Raw genomic sequence first — 17453 nt, forward strand, 5'->3', positions numbered from 1 at the left:
AACTTTAATTACTAAAACAGAAAAAAATCATTAGTATGAGTGCAGTGTGTCATGAGCGCAGACAGAAGTAGATCAGTGCCTGACGAATGACGGACCAGAAGTCAAATGTCGCCCTCTAGTGGTGGCGGAAGGTTGGGCAAAAATAAAATGACAATTTTGTTGAAAAAATGACGGAATAACGATGATGGAAAAGGTGGCAGGGCTCTGACGAATGCCAGACCAGAAAAAAAATGCAAGTTGCCCATCTCTGCTAACATGTACATACAGCTATTGTGGGAATTGTGTTAGTTTATATTTCTAGTTTTATACATACTATAATTGATGGCCTTTGAAAGAATATAATGCTATTTTGTTCACTATTATTACAAGTGATCACCCTATTAAAAGTTTTTTTTTCAGTCCAAAACTGGCCTCAACCCAAAATCAATTGAGCCCTAGGTTTTGTATGTTTATTCTTTTATTTTCTACCGCGACTCTTTCAAGCTTTAACGACATTTTTATTGTTGTACCGATGCACATTTGATATCGCATGAAATAGGTTACCTGAGGTGGGATATCATCCCAGTAAGTTTCAAACCCTGTGGGAAAAAATAGATAATAGAAGAAGTATAAGAAATAGAAGAAAATAACATAAATACGAGAAAAGTGCGACGCTTGATCATGCTACGTTTTGATATCAGTTAAGAATAGTTCATAAGCGTTTATCCCTATTTTTCATCATAATTTTATATTTGGTCAACGGAAATCGATATTGCGATTGCAGTATCAGATGCGATGTTTACTCAAAGTTTGTAAATTGTTTACACGGTGTAACATTAGGCCACAATGACCTCGCACTTCTCAAACGGAATTGTTGCTTTTCAATTTCACGCACTTTGTTCATTATTGTTGCACTTCTGCTACCGCGAGCGACTGAAGGACGTTTTTATTTCAAGCAGGGGCATATTGTGTTCCGCCTTTGTGCGGATAATAATAATAACAGAAGCACAGTTTGACCTAATGTTGAGTGGCTACTTGTTTTAATATTCATCACGCTGGGCCAGCAGTGATTAAACAGCCAAACGCGCATTTAAAGTCACAAACGCAGACCCGAGTAATTAACGAAAGCTTATTTCGATTTGGATGATTGAAAAGAGCGGAAAAAAAACGATTTTCCGAATTCAAGCCCCGACCTCTGCAAAGAAATAACGAGGCAAATGTTTTCACTCCCGCATCTAAGCGCGGCGCCGACGATTGTAGGAGGTCGCCTGTTGTTTTTGAAAGACGGATCAAAAAAAACGCCGCGCCTTAAAGCCCCTTTTGATCGTTTCTAAATGGAATTCACGCTTGGGTGTAATGACACGGCGAGCCCGCTCTTTCATACATTTCAAGCAATGGCAGACAGGACCCCAACACGCAATATGCCCCGTGAATGCAAAAAGCTGGATTGTGGCCTGGTCTGGGCCAGGCGAGATGAAAAGAATACTGTATATGCTTGAAGTCACCAAGCCGCTTGGTATCTCGCATGAGAACAGAGAAAGAGAGAGAGTGAGGCTATGCTATCTCGCCCGCTACTCTCCCAGGTTACTACCGTCTCACGTTGCATTCTCACTCATTTCCTAATGAGCCTAATGGACTGAGAGGAGAGTCTCACCTCTTTAAACCCGATTAGGTCGAGCAGAAAATTGATCTGCATGGTGAGCTAATAGGAGCTCGGGCGTAATGAGACAGACGCGCTGCACGTTTCTTTCCTTCGCCATTTGAAGCGGTACAAGAAAAAAACGCCGCGATGGTACATCATGTTCGTACAAGAAAATAGGAGGAAATTCGACTCAAGTTTTGGAGGATTAGGGTTCTGCACGGGCTATTTTTCAGCAATTTTATAATTTGTCTAGGGGGGGAAATGGTCGAATGGCTGAATGTTTCATAGAGCATACTTGCAAATGCCACAAAAACAGCCCCCACCCCCCCCACCCCCCCCAATAATGTCATGTTGTATTGGCATACACATGCGCATACACTTTGGAAACAAAAATGCCAAACTGACACTTGAATAAAACCATAAAAGTTACGAATAATGTTTATGTTTGGCTCATGCATGAGCATACACCATGGCATTATGGGTAAAAAAGCAGAATGGAGGTTATGGTGAAACCATAAAAATGAAACATTATCAATCGATCAATCAATCAGACAATTTATATATATATATATATATATATATATATATATATATATACCATATTTTCCGCACCATCAATTAATGACATATTTTAAAACCTTTTCTATCACAATACAGTAATACTCAATAACAAAAACTCAAATAATAACCCTCAATAGCATAATAACAATGTCAATGTGAGCAACCTTGTTCAACTGTAAACACACAAAAGAAACAGGTAAAGCTTACTTTATCGCTTCATTCCCCATCTACGAATCCCAATCTCAATATGGATCCATATATAAGGCGCACCTGATTATAAGGCGCATCATCAGTTTTTTTTTTGTTTTTTTTTTTTAAAAGGCTTTTAAGTGCGCCTTATAGTGCGGAAAATATGTTAGGTATGTATATATGTATATATAGGTGTATATATGTGTATATATGTATATATATATATATATGACTGTACATGTTTGCGAACATGTTCAAACATGCATATTTGCAAATAATTTGCAAATATGTTCAAACACTCAGATTTGTTTGAACATGCTCACCAATATATTTGACTGTTTTGTAGGCTAAGAGCAAAAAAAACAAAACAAAAACCCCCCTCTTTTTTTCCCCATCTTGCCATGGATAATGCACACGCCCAGCTCAATAATCCATGGAATTGTGGTAAAAATATGCTGAACAGATATACCAATGAAACATAACAATTTTTGAATTTATATTAGTATGTAAGACAAATGACAAACAAAAAAACAAAATCAACATTTCATGGCATTATTAGTATGGGGATGGGGGCAATATCAAAGGATTTGGCAATTACATTTGAACGTGTTTGCCAGTATGTTTGAATGAGTTTGACATTCAAAAATGCTTGCTACACATTAGAATTGCGACACAATTGTACTCTCTCTTCATTTTGGATGATTTTTAATGTGATTTGTGGAGTTTTCAGCAATAGAAAACTTTAGTCAAGTTATTGTTTTCATCTAAACCATTTTGTAGCAGTTTCTAGAACCTTTTGTGTGAAAAAACTTGGTGGTATGGCTGGATATTTCATAAAAGTGAATATTAACTGGTATTTAAAATCTTCACACCTCATTTGAACGCATGCCGGTGATTAAATGGCGATGATGTCTTTCAATTAGCTGGCAATTTAACCCTCCACTTGATAAAATCCGATTGTTTTTTTTTTTTTCTTCAAAAGGTCACCACTTCAGAACGCAGGAAGTAGCTGAACTCGCTTTCAAATTACCACTCACTATTCCTGCATACGAAATATTTCATATAGCGTTTTGGAGGTGGCCTTGAAGCATGAAAGAACGCAGATGCTCGATGGCGCCCGATCGATGAAATCACGAGCGAAGGCAACAGATTACTCGGAAAAAAAAAAAAAAAAAATCATCCAGAACACGGTGGCTTTGAATGTAACCCAAACGCACCACCAGAAAGATGTGAGCCGTGCCCACGAGCGCTCACCATTGCGGGGGTCCGACAACACAGAGTTTCTTCTTGGTCTCTGATGGAAAAGCTCGGGATTAAACATCTTCTATGAGATGTGAAAAATCAACCCGCATATTATGTACATAATATTGCAAAGTGAGGATCTTTCATTTGTAGACATTGCGAAAGTTATATCAGTATTTTTTTTGCAGATGATAGAAGAATATTTGTGAGGATTAGACATGTAGTCTTCTTTTTGTTTATTTTGACGGTAAACTTCAACGGGGTTTGGCGATGAATATCTTGAAGCCTCTTTTTTGAATAATTCTATTATCTCGCTATAAATAATATACGCAGGGTATTTCATTTCAGTCTGTCACTTTACAAACACTCGTATATTAGAAACTGCCAAGGCTAGCAAGATAAAAACAGTTATGCTTGAAAGGGGAAAACTTAGTGTTCTGCTACTTTGTTACATCACAAATGGGGGTTTCAGATGAACTATGATCAAGTTATTGCAGTCATAATTAACCCTTGTGCCAACACTTTGAAAACTATGCACATTTTTTTCTAATTTTGTAAATGCTTTTAAAGGCTTAATAAAGTCATTTGTGAATATTTTTTTTCTTTCAACCACGCAAATTGTTCAGTGGCATCAGTTCTATCTATACATATGTAGGTTAAATTTATTGACAACCACCAAAAATTGAAAAATGGTATGTTTGTATTCTGTGAGGTGATGATGACATCATCATCACCTGATGATGACATCACCTCACATAGCCAGAGACATAGCCATTAACTGGTCTCTACCGCCACCTACTGTCTTGAGGTGAAACAAGTCAACAAAGAAATTTCTGTTTGTTGACATATTTGACCGCCGCTCAACGGAATGTTGCAAAAATCGCCGGAAAATCAATGTCATAAATCCTATTAAAATGCATCTCAAAAATTTTAATTATAATGGTTTTATATGGTCCAAAATTTGGACAATGATTACTTCTGTGCACAAAATCTCGCACGTCCAGCTGCAGTCACATAGAAAAGTCAGAATCGTTGCATTTTTAAACTTTACTTTTTGACACTTTACTTTTTAACCATTTGCTAGAAGTTTCAGCTCTCGTTTTTTTTCTCCCATTCTTTTTTGATATCATAAAAAATGACAGAAATTTCCATAATTTGTAACATAATGCCACAACGGTTAAAGCGATATCTTCTTTAGCCAATTAAAATTTTTAATCTCCAACTTTATGCCTCCTGAATGCTGATTATATCCGATTTTTCTTTTTAATTCATTAGGCTTCCTGTGCTTGAATTTTGGGGATTTGGAAAACAAAGGTCTATCGCATCTTGAAGTGGACACTGATTGGGTGTCTTTGTGTTTGACATCACCTGATAGGCTCCTGTAGTGGGTGGGAGGGCAAGTTCAGGAGTGGTAGGAAGACATGAAAAATGAAAATTATGTCAAAGTTCATGTTCAGGTGAATGTTAAATTGACTTAAAAATGCCCTGATGGCACCTTTGATAATTGATAAATAACTTGATGAATAAAAAACATCAGATAAAGGTAGAGTTACTGTTCAGGCATTCTTTGTAAAAAGGTGCTTACTTACCGCAGAATCAGTCCAAGTTCGGCCTAACTCATCAATGCAAAGCAACCAGCTGTGACTGTAGCCACAACTAAAAAAGCTCTGTATTAAATTAAACTCAATAAAATCCCTCACGTTTGAGCAAGTATGTGTTTGATTTTAACATTTTGTAATTAATTGGATATAGACAAAAGAAAATAGCAAAGGTAGAAAGAAAAGATTGCAGCTTGCATTCGGAACAAGTATCAAGCAGATTGGTAAATGGTTAAAAAACAAGTGAAAAAACACAAAAAAATTGAGGGTTTTTCTGAGATTTTTTTAGGTGAGATTAAAAAGATTAATTATATGAATGAATGACAGTGATCAATTAATTAATCACTCATTGTTTTTAATGCCTTGACTTGTCATTAGTTTTCTTTTACTGCTCCTTGGGCTGAGACCACCTTAAGGGTATAAAAACTCTGAAAATGGAGGGAAAAAAACCGAGCCAGAACAAGGTTAGCTTTGAATTCTAGATAATAGGAAAAAATGAGTCCTATTGCCTTCTTCTTGACAATCAACACTCGCCTCGAATATTAATCCCAAGATCCTATTTCTCCCTTTGTCAACATTTCAAGTTTTTTTTTTTTACTGGGCTTGTTCATGAGCTGTCAGAATTTTAAAAACCAGCTCCCCAGCCCTTGCTTTTGTCTCCTCAAACATGTGACAAAACCAGCGGTTAAAATCGCATACTCCCAGCTGTCAATTTACAGAATGCGACGTGAGACCTGAGCTAGAGGAAGACGGCGTGGCAATTCCGGCTCCCCGAGTCAGAATTTAGTATCTTGGTGATGGGAGTCCTGCAGGGCTGCCTAATGAGAAAGCGCGGCGAAGTCGGCGGCTGATGTGAAGTGTGTCATGACACAAGAGGTGTTGACATTTAAAATAGACGGCGAGGCTGCGCGCCTGTCAATCACTCGGTCTCGCCAAGACTCCTTTTGTCTCGTGTTTTGTCGTCAGGACTCGCCGCTGTTTTGATCGAAGCGTCCAGTCCTCGGAGACGCACATCGGATGCGTAGAGCATGTGTGATTGCGTTGGGCGATAACGCATTGTCTGCAGTCTGTTGTATTCTCAATTTCCCCGGACGTCGGATATATATTTCACATTGCGCCGCTTTCTCTTTTTAGCGCTCCATAAATGTATTGCAAAGAATATCCTCGTCATATCCAGTGTAAATTATTCAACAACGTAGAACTCACTGAGGGATAATGGTGCATCTGTTTGATTCTTGCATTGCCTGGGTTCCTCAATCAGTTTTATATGAGATCATGACAGTTGCTATCTACTCTACATCTGCGGTGATATTAATGCTTGTGATTGTATTTTGCTTTTCTGTTCTTTGGAATGCCTTTGTAGATGCACGGCAGCGCTTCCGTGCTACTACATGATTCAATGTCCCCAGCCTTGCTTTGTTTTGCAATTTTTTTTTTTTTTTTTTGGTGCTTGCCTGATCCTCGTTCTGCCTGCCCATGTTCCGATCCTTCCCGCCAATGCAAAAACAAAAATCTGTATTAAACGAAAGGCAAAATTGAAAATCAATGAAGAAATGTACAATCAGTATAAAACACAAAGAAATGAAAACAAATTGATAAAGCAGTATAATAAAAAATAACAAAAAGAAATCTAAAAACGTTTGAATAAAAAAGTGTAATAAACAAAAGACCAAAGGTATAATGTACTGTACAAACAAATGAAGATGGAAAAATTTCATAAACAAAAAAAATGGTAAAACCTGTCATAAATGAAAGGCTAAAATTGAAAAACGAAAAGTACATTAAATAGAAAATCAAACAGTGTACAAAGAAAATGACAACGTAGTATAGTAAAGAAAAGCAAAATAAAAAATAAATGCAAAAATGTTGTAATAAAATGTAAAATAAACAAAAGCCCAAATAACAAAACATATAATGTACAAACAAAGGAAGGTGAAACCATTTCATAAACAAACAAAAACAAATCTGCGATAAATGAAAGGCAAAAAAAATGAATGTACAATGAATAGAAAACCAAGGAAAAATAAACAAAAACATGATACTAAAAAGTAATGAATGAAAAAAAGTATAATATACAAAAGATCAAATGAAAACTGAAGATGAAACCATATCATAAACAAAAAAGGTACTGTACATTAAAAAAGCAAATACAAAAACAATCATAGTAAAATCAAATCTAAAAAATACATGCAAAATCATACAATTAATACAAAATAAAAACACAATGAAAAACATCTAATAAATGAAAAACAACAATCCATTTAAATGTGTATTGTACATTGAAAAAGCAAACAAAAACCATCGAGTACACTGGACAGAGTGCAATAAACAAAAGTAAAAAGAAAACAAATGCAAAAAAGTATAACAATATAAATAAACCTTGATGGATTTCACTTATTGTGGATGCAGCGTTCCCTCACTATTGGTACAGTTATTATGGCCTCACACTATTGCAAATTTTCATTTTAGTTATCATATTTTCTATTGCAGGTTTTTTTTCCTTGCTGTTTTTTTTTACTTTTATAGTCAGAACAGTCAAAAATAGAGATTCTATTAAAAACGAACCCCTCATCAAAAAAAACCTATTTTCTTCTATATGCATTTTCATATATAACCATCTTCATATCTCTAAAATAGTGAATAAAAAGTTTGATTCACCGCTACTTTCTAGATTTCACTTACTGTGAGTAATTGAAGGAATGTTGTAATTTCTAAAATGTAATCCCCGCGATAAATAAACACCGAATATGAATAGAGTTATGAAATCCATCTCCACTGATGCAAGATGCCAGCTCCGGTATATGACGGCCTTACGTCCTTGCGAGTGTCCGAGTGTGTCAAATCACCCACGGGGATGGTGATTGACAGCTGGGCGGGGGCAGTCGTGTGTCCGTGTGCGTGTCTGACACAAAATGTTGAGTCAGAGGTGATGCTTGTGTGTGTTCGTGTTTGGAAGGGCAATTTGAGAGTAACAGTTTCGGTCACATAGAAATAATGCGAAGGGACGGCTCGTGTCAGAACAAAGGTGCCGCAGGTCCCAAAAAGTCCACTGAGACGCGTATTGCCGTCCGCCGGACTTGTGTAAAATAGAGGTAATTGTGTGTTTGTAAAAGGAAGTACAGTTTAGTGTCATACCTCGGTTATATTCTCTCATTTCACCCAATAAAGTTAACCTCACCCTCTCAGATCTGGACAAAACTTATTAGATTTATTTATTATGATAGTAACCGTCCTGTTATATGCTTGCGAGGGACAAAAGTAATGTCCCAGGGTCACTTTGATATGTGTAAAAAAAAAACAAAAACCTGTGATTTATGGTCATTTTTCAAGAACAGCAATAATATATCTGGGTCAAAATGACCCGGAGGTGAGCGTATTTATCCAGAAAGTGTCAAAAACTCATTTTTGGATTGTAAACCACTTACAAAATAACAAAGATGAGACTTAATTTATATGTGTGTTTATTTCTCTGGAATGGGAATAACATCCTGGGTCAATTTGACCCAGGGTCATGTGTAAATTATCCAGGTTTTAGAAACCTTTTTTGCCGTGGAATCCTGCTAATTACCATAAATATTCTTGGGTCATTTTGACCCGGGTTTTGCTTACCCATCAATAAAGCAGGTAAATATCAAATAAAAATATGTTTATTATCCGTAAGCCAACTTGAAATTATTTGATGAAAAACCACATTCAATTTTCATTTTAACTTTCAGATGGGTCAGTTTGACCCATAACACAACAGGTTTAAAACATCAAATCCAAAATTTCACAGAGCAGTGGCTTGGGATGTTGATCAGATTTCAGCAAAAACAGGTGATGATGACGACTTTTACAAGCCAATGTCTCAAAAATGACTAAGCCAAAATAACAAAAAAATAATAAAAATATGTTAAAAATACTAAAATTTAAACATTTTCAAAATGACTTGAGATAATCTTAACTGAAATTCACTCCCCAACATATTTTTTCAGTTTTCCAGTTTTTCTGTTCAAAAAAAAACTATAAAGTCACTAGACTGAAACCATAATAACCAAACTGCGATGACGCGATGCATTTCCGTGTACGATTTTCTATGTTGGCCCATAACTTCAAAACTGGTGTAGCCGTGCCTATGCAATTTGGGATTTGGATTTGCAAGCTCATAGAAAACCAAATCAACCAAGTTTGATCCAATTTTGAGATGGTTGGTTTGTAATTTTCTTTTTCGGATGATTTCAACCAGAGTGACCCTCCCAGTGGAACCAGACAAGAACCTATCATGCTTAATTTACTGTACCATCAGGATTTGTCTCTCCTTAATGGGAAATAACACTGGCCCGAGTTTCCCTTTGGTGCCATTAAAGAAGGGATTTGTGCGTGATAGTCAAATCAGCCAGCGTCATTAAATGCGATCTTCGGCGCTCACTTTGGAGCGTGATAACAAGCCGTGTAACTAAAGGCTTCCTATTAAAGCCGAGATAGATTCTCCTCCTGGTTGTGGTCATGAGACTTGACCCGGGGTGGGCAGTCCTGCCGATGTGCCCGACCGACTCCCCTTTTGCTTCTTGTGCACTGAGCAGGGGCACTCTCGGTGGGGTGTCTCGACGGGTTGTCTCAACGGGGTGTCTCGACGGGGTGACTGCTCCCGACCCGACCCGGGTCATTTGCTTGAGGGAGGGTTCTTGAGTAAATCCATTTATTGACATTTGTGAAGAGATAGGACATGCCCTGCAACGGAATATAACTGGAAATGACCAACTGAATGTTATTGGGGTTCCAATTCCAGAACTGGGAATAGAAGACACCAGAGGGATGGGCGATATGGCCGAATTTAAAAAATAATAATACATTTTCTTCAATCATTTTCTATGATAACGATATTAATTGATTTTAAAGGATGGGAAACCCCATCAAATATCTTTTTAAAGGGTTGATTTATTTCAAAAGAATCCTGTGGAAAATATTAAAAAACAATGCACCATTTTTCTGGAAAATTCTTCTAGACCAGTAGCTCTCGATCTTTATTTCAATGATGTACGCCCTGTGAAATATTTTTTCAGCCAAGTACCCCTTAACCAGCGCAAAACATTTTTGGGTTAGATAAAAATAAATAAATAAATAAAAAGACTTAAAACGTGCTATCATTGTTGAGTTTATTAAACTTTAGAGCCTTTCAACACACAAAAAAAAAATCAACATAGTGTCCTCTTTTGCATCATGCACGAGATCTGTTATCAAGAAGAAATAACTTATTATATATTATAACTTTTCCACAGAAACTAATCAACATAAAGTGTCAGACTTGTTCTAAAAAAGACATAATTATGCATATATATTTGTCTATAGTGAAATATGAAAGATAAAGCACCCTCTTTTGGGATTAGAGATCTGTTCATAAAAATAAATTATTAACTTAATTATTAACACCTATTTGTCCATTAAAAAATAACCAACATAAAGAGTCAGACCTGTTCTGAAAAAGAAATAATTATAAATATATTAGTCAAAAAATATTCAACTTACAGTGCCTCCTTTGAGGATCATAGTAGAGATGTGTCCACAAAAATAAATCATTAACTCGACAGGTAACGAGTGGTGACAAATTTTGTTGAGCCGTTCTAGTGCGGGGGAGAATCTAGGTTTTTAAAATGATGACATTTCATAACCTACTGAAAATACAATTTGTTTTCTAAATTTTTCTGAAACATTTAATTCCTTCATATATTCTTTTTAAAGGCTTTTTGCCTGTTTGTTGCTTTGTTTTATTTGAAATCAGGAGTACCCCCCGAGTTCCTTCAGGTACTCCGTTTTGAGAACCACTGTTCTAAGACTTTGCATGTAATCAGTAAAATCTTTCCTGCCCAACATGGCCGGTCCTAAAGACAGGCGTGCTTCTCCCAGAAAAATCCATTACACATCCGTTTATGCTCGCTGCTCTATATACTACACTTCTTTCATCCTCATCTCGTCAACAACCTTTTGCACCCTCTCCCACCTTCCCGGTCTCCATCGCACTTACCCAGCATCCACTGGGCCAGGTGAGACGGAGTATACCGTCCTCCCAAGGACCCTAGAGGTTCTTAGGACATTGATTCCTCTGACCTCTCCGCGACTGCTCTTCTTCCTCCGCTGACAGAGGACCCCCGCGCTTCTTCTTCGACGTGCTTGGTTGCACGGCTAATTTCCCAAGGCTCGGCGCTGCCGACTATTAGCGTTGGGCCTAAACATTGGCTGCCACAGACCGTTGCCTTGGTGAGATCTATGGAGATCATTCGCCGACTCCTGGCGGTTGCCTGAAGCGCCGGCTAGAACAAATCATCTCCAAGCTCAATGGGTTTTAACCAACGTATTGATTCGCTGAGCCTTATGGTCAGTTTTCTATTCGTTGTAGCGTGTGGTTTGGTTTTAAAGAGGAAATTTAGGGTGTTGCGGCATTTACATGATGCAATCAAGAGCAGCGAATCAAAAAAATTCAGCACGGGTGTACAGCATCACATCAACGAAACTGAGCAGAGCTGACGTGGTGGTTTGCAAATACGCCTCACTTGATTCTGGGTTCAAATCTAGACTATCTTTCTGGGCTGGCTTTATTCTAGTCTCTAAAATTGTTCACTCAAAAACCTTAGGGTTAAAAATGACTCGAATTTGGTCACTTAGGGACGACCCAAAAAGTGGTCTCAAATGAGAAAGCTGCAACTCAACGCTTTTGGATTATTTTGTGTAAGACATATTTTTATAGAAAAACAACCAATTAGTTTTCTTGAAGCAACCCAACTTTTTCGAACAAGACCCAAAATATAGGATCGATCTCTTTTTGATCCGAATGAAATGTTCTTTGAGTCACGTGTAAATATAACATAAAAATTCCAAAATATTGTTGGGTCAAAAATAACTCAATTGTAGGTCAAAAATGGACTGACTCCTTTTGGATCAGTATTTTTAGTCTAAAGCAGGGGTCACCAACTCCGGTCCTCGAGGGCACCTATCCAGCATTTTTTCAGTGTAACCCTCCTCCACTGCACCTGATTCATAGGATGTGCTCATCAAGAAGCTCTGCAGGAGCACCAAAATGATCATGATAATTTGCATCAGGTGCAGTGGAGGAGGGTTACACTGAAAAAATGCTGGATAGGTGCCCTCGAGGACCGGAGTTGGTGACCCCTGGTCTAAAGGTTGTGACGAATGAATAACATATCAAACAACCCAATTCATGCGATTTTAGGTTAAATGGATAACCCAAACTGACCCGAGTCATTCCTGTCCCTTTTTGATACCTACTGGATTATTTTTGACCCAGTTTGTACCCCAACTGTTTTTAGAGACTAGTGGCTATAGAAATGGATGTATGTTTGGATGTTTTCAGACATTTAGAGTGGCTGAAAACAGTTGTTAAACATAACACAAGCACATGTCAAGATGGCGCCAAAATGTATTTTTTAAGGTATTTCTAAAACCCATTGAGACAAAAATAATCCAATTATATATCAAAGACAAACACACCCCACTTGGTCAACATTTTTTTGATTCAAAAATGGGGTTGTTTGAATAACACATAAAGCAACCCAATTTAGGGGAGTTTTGCATCAATTTAATAACGCCAAAACCTGGGTTGAATTAATCCAAATGGGTCAGACCTTTTTGGCTTAGCCAGCGCATCTTTAACAGCATGTTTTTCTTTTTCTGAGTCCATCTGTCCATTTTATGTACTGCTTATCCTCTTTCGGTTCTGAGGTGAGCTGGACCTGTCGAAAAACTACGCCCAAATATGGCACATTCACAGCTGTCCTTTTGCTACTATGGCTGCAGGCAGATCGACTCAGTACCATTAGCTTCTTTCTCCTCTTGCTGAACAACTCTTCCATCGCTAATCCCCCGGGAAAAGGTGACCAGTCTCGGGGGGATACAAGCGCAACGTGCTTTGAAGGTCTTTGGCTGGCCTTCAACGCTCCCCTCCAATCCTACGTGATCTTCCTGGATGAAGCGAGACAAAGCTGCACGGTCCAAAGCCAGGCGGCGGTAAACAAGCTTGCCCGTCGGCGGGGAACATCAGCGCTCTCTTCAAGATACACGAGAGGGTAGTGGGGAGTTTGAGCTCACACAAAAGCACCTCTACTTTGCCACGTATGCTGGTCGCGGATCGGATCTTCCGGCTTTTGGGACGATGATGAGGGGCGTCTAACACAATTCCGGATTTTTTTTCAAGATTCATTCAAATCGGTGAAAGCCACTTTCGACTGTAGAGTCCACTGCCGCAAAGATGGAAGACTACAGTATTTTTTCACGATTTTATTACAATTTGCGTGAGGAAATCCAATCCTGATTTTAGTGGTTACCTATACCATGGCTGTCCAATCAAAACACAATGTTGCGCGTGTTATTAAAATGACAAAATTACTTTTAGAGGCATTTCAGAGTGAATGCAGGAGCTCCAGTCCACCTCCTTGCATCATTTTTGCCTCCTTCCTTAGATCCAACAAGGGTTTAAGCCCCAGTGTGTCCAATCTATGAATCTTGGGCCGGATCTGGCCCGCTTCCGCATTTTCCCGGCCCCTGGAACAATACTACAGAGACGCATTATGATTTTTTTTTTTTTTTCAGACCATGTGATCAAGATTGACACATGCACGACATTCTAAAGGCGTATTAATATTTAAGTGTGGAATTCTGGAAAACAAACGTTCACATTCCGATATCTCTGTGATCATCACACTTTTTGCTACAAACCGACACTCGGGTGAAAAATTTGGGGACCCCAGCTATGAGGGCAATGTACGGTATGTCTCTTTTGTACAGCAATTTGTTTTCCTTTTTATACACAAAGTGTCAATGTTAAAAAATGAACCGCACTGGACTGTAAACAAGCAAGATGGCGGCGCTTTATGCGCGACTTTAGGCGTAAGCAAGTACATGTAATTATTTTGAGCTTTGTACATGACATGATACGACTTAATGTTCAAACACAAATGTGTTGATCTGGTTTTGAGTTATGTGTTCATAAGTCAACCCCCATAATTGGGGTTTGATGCTGAGGGGGATTAAAAAAAACAAACTTGTATTCGAACAAATATGTTAAGTGAAAATATTTTTTACATGGTCAGAATCTAGGATCCTAGATTGCTGATGAGCAAGATTAAAAATAACTTAGAACTGATTATTGATCTGATCGCAAGATGGAGCAATCTGTCTTATCAATTAACTTGTTTATACCGTATTTTTCATCTCATGACGCACAACAAAAAGCCTTTCATTTTCACCAAAACTGAACGTGTACCCTACAATGCAGTGCGTCTGTGTTTTTACTGCATCCCAAAATCTGTTTTTTAAAAAATATATTTTTTTTTGTGACTTTTCCCTGGCCGTTTTTCCACAACTAATTAGCCGGGTGACATGGGTGAAATTTCAGCTCCCTAAGTGTCTACTTTCATTGCTTTTACTGTGGAATTCCTCAATGTAAAGACAAATGCGGCACAAAGGTTAATTTAGCATTTATCCTCCTCCCACCTGTGGTCCCCTCTGAAGGTTTCTGATTTTCCCCAAATTGAGGTTTTTGAGTTTTTCCTTCCCCTTCTGGGAGCTTTGACAGGGGATGCTGTTGCGTACCTTACACCGAAATATTGTTTTTCTGAGGATTTACAATCTTTCTTAGTACTTTTGAATAATTATCCCTCACCCCGGGTCAAATTGACCCAAAATGTTATTACAGTTACAGAGCAACAAACGCAACACAAGTAGTGACTTTTTTTTTATGACTTTTGAGTAGTTTTACAATCGGGTCAAATGGATCACACGTCTGAGAAATGACCATAAATCACTGGTTAAAACAAAATATTGCATTTGGATTTTATTTCTATATGCACCCCGGGTCAAAGTGACCCTGAGACATTTCTGCTGTTCCGTGCAATCAAATATAAATACTGCGGCCAGATACTTTCAGAAAATTAGACAGGCGGCCCCAAAAATCTGTTGCTTTCATTTTAATAGCTGCAATTTTTTTTAAATATCTTTGCCGAAAAACATCTCCCGAGTCAGTTCTCGAGTTAGAACGTTTTTGCTCATTATCTTCCTGCAAATTGGATCACCAAACACACGTGGAACGGCAACTCCTTTCAACTATTTGTACCTTGCAAGGTGTCGGCGGTGCGGAAATGTTGCGGTGTGGTCCCCGGCGGTCGTTAATTAGCGATTACCTTCCAGTTTTGGTCCGCAAGTCGTGACAAATTGTTTTCTTGTAACGCATTATGCATGCGGGAAACAAAGAATGTCATGAATCCAACGGAATAGGAGTTAGACTAGTCGAGGGAGTCATTTCACAGATAAGACCGACTAGCTGGCGTCTAAGTACAAAGTATAATACGGACGCTCCAAATCTAAACATCTAATTGTCATACGTGTTGCGTTTTTCTATTAGACGTCAACATTCTGCCGTATCCAATTATAAGGGATGCGATTTCTACGAACGGTCTCACATAAACGTCTCCTCATTTACTCCACAGCTGGCGGATGGAAAAGGAAATTGTATTTGGGTAATAATGGACAAATTAAATGATATTTGGAAATAGCAAGGCGCGGCGTACAAATTGCCCGCAGTCTCCTTCAATCTTGCGATTTAATTGATTAGATGCGCGCAACCAGATAACAGGAAGTGAGAATAAAAAAAAAAGAAACAAATACATACTATATGATATGTGTGTAAGATAAATCAATGTCAATCCAGCTTTGAAATACAGCTTGGAAATTACAGTTAGAATAACAAATATGCCCCCCACCTTAAAAAAAACAACAACTTTCCAAATCTTCTTGCTCGTGCAAGAAATTGATGATGTATACAGCTGATTAAATAAGTTGTGCCGCAGTTTGTGAGTCATTGTCACTATAACACACATACAGTAGAATGTGGGAGGTTTTATCAGCCAGCTTAAATTGATTTTCTTCCTTCATGGACTGCTGGAAGTCTTTCTTTCTTTAGACATAATTAAGACTCCGCTACTGAAATGCAAGCTGAATTTCAATGCATATTTTGGAAGGTTTTGGTCCTTTTATTTATGTATAGTATTTGTACTTGCTTGAGGTTTTTCCAAGCTAGGCAGGGCATGTGAAACAGCCACACAAGGTTGATTTATTAAAGCTCTTTTGGCCTAATGCTTGTAATGGGAGGGGGGGGGGGGGCGGTTCGGGGGTCTTAATGGTTCTCAAATGGGGGTGCATGAAGGTAGTTTTGGGGGTAAGTGAGAAGACGGTATGTGCAGGTATCAGTAAATCTAATGCTTTGAAATGCCATGGTAGGAAATGGGGTTCTTTTCAAATTAAGAGCAAATTAATTGGAACATGAAATTGTTAATGTGACTTATTTGCAAAACTATGTCTTTTTTGGGGTAAAATTGTATTGCCGTTAGTGACACTGACATGCAGTATTGATTTTGATTTGAATTAATTTTGATTCAAATTTATTTCATTTTAATTTCATCCATTTTCTATAATTATGTTGGGACGAAACATGCAGGCATGTTCAGTCTGTTAAAAAGAGGAAGTTGCTGTTGGCAGACAATTTCAAAAAAATTAAATAAGAAAAATTATAAACTTCATAAACCATATTTTTTGCAGAAATATCTCATTTTATTACCTGCGGCTTACAGTGTGGCTTATCCGTGACAAAAATCACTTTTTTCTTGCTCATATTTTGCTACTGCGGCTTATATACCGGTGCGCCTTATAGTCCGGAAATTACGGCAGTAAGGAAGGGAGTAAAAAGATTTAGCCTAAAAGCAAATATCCACATGCTTGGCCTCGGAAGGACATTTACAGCAAAACAAACCAACATCAGCGGCAAAGCTACATGCTAGCTACGCGCCATGTGATGCGCGGCCAAAATGTGGATGTTTCGAAGTGCATGTTCAGTGCCAGTCCAGTCAAGTTCCAACCGTGTAAAATTAAAAGTTCCTGTCCTTTTTTTGGACAGCGGAATCATTTAGGGCCCTCAGAAAAAAATGGCCGTCATTTCCCTCCAAGAAAGTCGCACGGCACATTGAACAGTGCCTTATTTAATGCTCCAATGGTGCTACCTTCTCCCCCCGCCGTTTGAGAGCTTTTGTTCCTCCCCCCCGGGGATGGAAGCATCCCTTCCCCTCGCCGTTTCCTGGCTGACATCGACGCACGCTTCCCCGTGGCGGGTAGCCAAATGGAAAGGTGGCGCGAGAGAATGTGACGTTAGGTGAGAGGCTGAGCGGGGGAGTCGCTAGCGCTTTACCAAACACGCCACGGAG

Source organism: Hippichthys cyanospilos, chromosome 1, assembly GCF_059441005.1.
Source record: "Hippichthys cyanospilos isolate Australia breed blue-spotted pipefish chromosome 1, RoL_Hcya_1.0, whole genome shotgun sequence".
Classification (NCBI taxonomy): Eukaryota; Metazoa; Chordata; class Actinopteri; order Syngnathiformes; family Syngnathidae; genus Hippichthys; species Hippichthys cyanospilos.